Genomic DNA, 6,306 nt, shown 5'->3' on the forward strand with positions numbered 1-6,306 from the left:
CCTCTCTCCTTCCCACTGACAGCACGGGAGACAGGGCATGGAGGTTTGGTTAGTTCATCACTCAAGGTTTTCTTCCAAGTGCTCAGGGACAGAGCCTTCCCCTGCTTCACTGTGGGGTCCCTCCCACAGGAAACAGTTCTCCTTGAATTTCTCCTGCATGGCTCCAAATCTCATGAGCAGAAATCCTGCCAAAACTGATGCAACATGAGTCCCTCCCATGGGCACACAGTCCCAAATTTGCTGCAGCGTGGGTCACTCTTCCACAGGGTTCTCCAATTCCTCCAAGGACAGGCTGCTGCAGCCTGGAACCAAGGGCTCTCTCCCTCCACTGGGTCTCCCACAGGATCACAGCCTCCTCCAGGCATCCACCTGCTCCAGCATGGGCACCTCTCCCATGGGCTGAGGGTGGATCTCTGCATCCCCCATGGATCCCTGTGGGCTGCAGGGACGCAGCTGCTTCACCATGGTCTCACCACAGCCTGCAGAGGAATCTCTGCTCTGGTGTCTGGAGCACCTCCTGCCCCTCCTTATGCACTGACCTTGGTGTCTCCATTTGATTTCCCTCACAAGGTCTCCCCTCTTCCTCTTCTCTGACTAGAAGAAAAACTGTCTGTGCCCACTTAATTTTGATTTTCTTAACTATGTAATCACAGAAGCATTACCAGCCTCTCTAATTGGCTCAGCTTTGCCCAGCAGCATGTCCCATCTTCAGAGCCATCAGGGATTGGCTCTGCCAGATATGCTAGAAGCTACTAGCAGCTTCTCGCAGAAGGCACCTCTATGCCTGGCCCCTCTCTCCCTACCACTACCAAAAACTGGGCCATGTAAAACCAACACAGAGGGAAATAGAAAAGTTGAGTGGAACCAACTCAGTCCAGGACAGGAATGCAATGTGGAATGCAAGATTTGTAATTCTTCCCCTTTCTTCTATCTCTAAGAAAACTTTATAGTGCTGCGTAGTTTTACTCTTAGAATCTAATTTCCTTCTTCTGGCAGAATTTTATATTCTCTTATCCTAAAGATCTGCAACAGGAAGGTAGAGGAAATCAGGCTGAAATATTAAGAAGAAAATACTTGCTACATAAAATCAGCAGCAACAACAACAAAGCAATTTATTAAGACAGCAAATTCAAGTAGGGATGACATTTTGAAGATTGTCTGTGACTTTTTGTGTTTATGCTTTGCTTGCTTAGCTATATGCTTGTATCTTTTTTTTCCACACAAATCAGTATAGCATTGCTTATGGCCTTCAGTGTTTTCTTGTGCTCAATATGTGGCCCCATGCCATAGTCATTGTACACCTTCTAAATTCAGCTCTAATTCAGCATGATTCCTTTTATTGTGCTTTTCATGCATATATCTTAATCTCAGAAGTCAGTCTTGGAGCAAATAACACAGGGTGCTGGAATTGATGCTCAAAGCCCCAACAAGATAGATTTTTTCAGTGTTATGGGTCAAAACATGGATGACTTTGAGACAAATATCAACCACAGCCTAGGCCTTCTTTCCTAATGCAGATGGAGACTTTGTACAAAGATAAAATCACACTTTATACTGACCACTCTTGTCTGCAGCAGTCCTGGAGCTGCATCTGCTTGTTAGCTTCCTACAGGTTTGACAGTGTTTATTCTGCTACAGATGATGCCATCTGATCTGGTGTCATTCCTAATTTGACAACATATGCACATTTGCTGAATGTGTAGTCTGTGTGATACATGTTGCTGATAATGAACCATGTCAGCCCTGCTATTGAATGGTGCCTTCTGGGAGTAATGTGAAGTAGATGTCAATTTGTCAGTCTTGTGGCAATCTCACAAATCTGTAGAAGCCTGTGGGCATATCTGCAACATCCTATGTAGCTTTTGGCAGGGAAGGACCCTAAAGTTGGCTCCTCAATGATACATCCAGGAGTGTGAGACACTGTCTCTATGTTGTGCTGTGCAGAACTAGCAACACTTTTGGAGTTAAACAGTATTTCTTTCTGGTTCTACATTTAAACTATAGACCCTATAGAACATGTAATTGATTCTTTTTACTTCAAGACACAAGAGTTCAAGACCAATTGAGTTTTCTTTTTTTTTTTTTTTTTTTTCTTGTAGCAAGAGCTTAATATTTTCTCTCCCTGTTACAGTGTGGGTGAATTTTTCACTTCAGAGTGATAAATGGAACTCATTAGAAGTTCCCTGTTATCTTATAATGCCTTAAAGTAAATCCATTGTACCACAGTACATTGCTTTTATGTCTTACAATGCAGAAACAAGGCACCATTCAACCATCCCTTTGAAAATGCAATGTGAATTTGACAACAGAAAGGAAATAAAAACTGTGAAAGCAGAGTGAAGTTAGGAAAACCTCAGTGTGACTACTTAAAACATATTTTTGATATCCATTGGCAGTGACACAGCTCAAATGTTTTGTCAGCCTTTGTAACTAAATCCTTGCCATGTCTGTGGTCTAGATGGCATTAGAGCATGGGGTTTTTTCCCTGATTTGTGCATGTTTTCATGTTTGTAACAATTCATAAGCCTTAGGAAAAGTACTTTGCATTCACTCTGTTTTTGGTTACTTTCTAATTGCTGCATTCAACTAACAAGGCTATAAATGTTTTTAAAATTAATTTACAGATTTTCTGTCTTCTACAGTTATTAAATATAAAAAAAATTACAATACCTTTCTTTCTTTTCTCATGTCTTCTTTCAAATGAATTTTTGATATGAAAAAACCCACATATTCTACTGGTGCCTGAAAATCCAGAGAGAAGCTCAGAAATGAGAAGTAACTAAAATAGACAAAAATAGGCTTTTGACACATCCTCATAGGTAAACTCAGAGAGTGTGAACCAGGTAAGTGGACAGTGAGGTGAATTGAGAGCTGGCTGAACAGCAAGTCCTGGAGGATGTAATCAATGGAACAGAGTCTAGTTGGAGGCCTCTCCCTAATGGTGTCCCTCAAGGCTCAATATTGGACTGAGAATTTTTTAATTTACTGAAACTTATTTGTCACTGACTTGGATGAATGCGCAGATGCCTCCTTAACAGCACAAATCTGTGAGGAGTAGCTGGTACCACAGAGGGCTGTGCAGCCCTCCAGAAGGACCTTGATGGGTTGGAGAGAACTGTGAAATTCAACAAAGGCAGATGCTGGATCCTGTACCTGGGGAGGAACAACCCCATTGGCCTGTACAGGCTGGGGTCTGATCTGCTGGGAGCAGCTCTGTGAAGAAGGACCTGGGGGTCCTGGTGGACAACAAGCTGCTAAGAACCAGCAGTGTGTCCTTGTGGCCAAGAAGACCAAAGGTATCCTGGGGTTGCATTGGGAAGAGCTTTGCCAGCAGGTCACAGGAGGTGATCCTGTCCTTCTACTCAGCCCTGGTGAGGCACATCTGGAGTGCTGTGTCCAGTTCTGGGCGCCTCAGGACAAGAGAGACATGGAGCACCTCGAGTGGGTCCAATGGAGGGCTCCAAAGAGATTAAGGGACTGGAACATCTCCCTTATGAGGACATGCTGAGGGAGCTGGGCCTGTTCAGCCTCCAGAAGAGATGAGGAGGGGCCTCATCAATGTCTGTCAGTACCTGAAGGGAGAGTATCAAAAGGGTGGACCAGGCTCCTCTTGGTGGTGCCCAGCAATAGGACAAGAGGCAATGGGCAGAAACTGATGCACAGGAAGTTCCACCTGAACATGAGGAAGAATTTCTTTACTGTGCAGGTGACTGTGCACTGGAACAGATTGCCCAGGGGTGTTGTGGAGTCTCCATCCATAGAGATATTCAAGAACCATCTGGACACAATCCTGTGCAGTGTGCTCTAGGATGGTCCTGCTTGAGCCGTGTGGCTGGCCCAAATGACACACTGTGGTCCCTTCTAACCTGACCCACTCTGTGATTCTGTGCAAGTTTTATTAGAATGCAATGGAATTGTGTTTAAAATTAACTCAACCAATAGCAATAAAAATGGGCTTATTTTCTGAAAACACAGTAAAATTAATAAAAAATGTAAAAAAATTCACGGACAGTTTGTATGTAGCTGTGTACATGAGAAAGCTAAAAAGTCTCCTTCAAACTTGCACAAGAAAGAGCTGTAATCAAGACACAGTAGGTTAACTGTGAGTCATGTGCAGAGATCATTGAGGATTTAAATACCAGCAAAGAGTATTAAATATTGCCATACATTGGTATAAGTACAATTAATTTTATCTGAATTTTTTAACATATTAATCTGTATTTCTTGTAGGTTACTAATTTTTTTTTTTGGACAAAGATTACCAAACCATAGAATCTCTAAAGATTCTAAATGGCTAGTATGTAAAAGTGGCAATGGGGATGAATAGAGAGCAAGGAAGATATATTTCAAGTGCATATGTTAGTGGCTAAGAATAAAGCATTTATGTAAATAAAATTAAAATATCTGAATTTGAGAGAGTATCTCAGTTTGTAAGGGTGTTTAGTTGGTTGGGATTTATTTTTATTTTATTTTATTTTTTACTAATTTGTCTGGAGTCAGAGAATAATAGAGCTGTTTCTCTTTGTTCACAAAGAAACTAAGAGCACCTGTATTTTCCAGAGCAAATACTATATTGCTCTTCATTTACTTCACTGGAAGCACTGGAAGAGCCCACATATTAAATTTTAACATACTCTGTCTTATGATATTATCATTATGATCTTGATAAAGGAGTCTAAAATGTTTAAAGTAAGAAGAAAGAAACTATGCAAGCTCTTTGTTGAAAGAAGTTCAAAACTATCTGGACACTGAATGCTCCCAAAATAGTGAATTTTTTCTGAATTTTTCCATTGTCTTCTAAGACATTTTGAGATTTTTACATGGTAGGTAGATTGTAATGGTCTTAAAGACAAGGAAAAGAGCACGTAAATTTTGCATCTAAAGCTTTGCCTGAATTCCATGCATATGTTTAAAATGTTTTGCTGATTTGGATCCTAAATATCTAATTTTAGAGAGCTGAGGCTGATTAATGGCTGCAATAACAAAATTGTTTTATGACTCACAGCTCAGAAGAGAATTTTTATTCTCTTCAGCCTCATCAGACAATGGCGATGCTCGGTGCTAATTTGCTGTGTGCGTGCAGAGTGTTGCACAGTGCTTTGGATGACATAGCCCCCTTTGTACTGGAAGCCTCCCATTTGCAGATGCTCAGCCTGCCTTCCCCCAGCAGTGGTGGGTGCTCATCACCCCAGCCATTTGTACAGGATCTCCCAGGGCCCTGAGCCCAGATTTTTCTCTCCATGATCTGTTCTCATGGCCTTGGTCCTGCCAAGTTGGTAATGTGCCTGTGGTGGGCTCAAAGGAAGCAGTTGTGCCAGGCAGGAGAAACACTAAATCTTGACCTATTTTCACCTCTTTTGGGTCTTCAGGGTAAATTGGAGAACCAATAACACACTTAATACTGAGTGTAGCAGTGAGGATGAAGCCCCAGCCCCAGTCAGCACATCAGAGATAAGATCACATAGTCAGGAGCCATCGACAAGGGTTCGAACATAAAGCTTGTGTCTCTACTGCAAGAGTTCTGTGGGGTAACCCTGCTGCACTGGAGAGGAGCCTTGGGGTGGTTGCTTACCTGGGAACCTCCATCACTTCTCTTCCTGCTGGCCACTGAGGAGAGTTTTCCTTTCTTTTTCTCACTGTCTTTTACTTTTTGATTTTATTTTTTCCCAAAGTAACTTTTACTGTTAGTACAATACATGCCATGAACTATGAGCTCCAGTTGCAATTTTTGTGCACCTTTCTCAGTACCCACACTGTAACAATGACTCTTTCTGCAACTTACTGATAGATTCCTGCACCCACTCATCTTTTCTTACCTTGGCTTTTAAAAAAACATTTTCTGCCTCCCAAAGTCCATGCCCTTTACCTTTTTCAGAGCACAGTTGTGATCTGCCCTTTCATGAGTGTGCTAAAATCCACAATGTCCAAAACCAGCTAAATCCAATCTCACACAGATTCACTAGCTCCCTGCTAAATTTAGTATTCAGCTTGGAGAACAGTCTGCAAGCAGGTTTGTACCCCAATTTGCATGCAGTGTTCTGTTGATATCCCTAGTCTCCAAGGCTTATTTGCAATCGTCCTTTCTGTGGTGCCTCGTATGGAAGGAAAGAAGAATTCACTTGATGTCAAGTTCCTGGGTGATATTAATTTTTTTTTATTAGCATGTGACAGGTAACCTCTGGCAGCAATTCAAACATTCTGCTTATTTTCAAAGGTATATTAAAACCAAAACCCAATAATTTTCTCAAAACTAATGAATAAATCATTGGTAAAACATGTAAGAAAGTCCCAGTGCATCTGCAGGAC

The sequence above is a fragment of the Taeniopygia guttata genome, chromosome 3, assembly GCF_048771995.1.
Source record: "Taeniopygia guttata chromosome 3, bTaeGut7.mat, whole genome shotgun sequence".
Lineage (NCBI taxonomy): Eukaryota > Metazoa > Chordata > Aves > Passeriformes > Estrildidae > Taeniopygia > Taeniopygia guttata.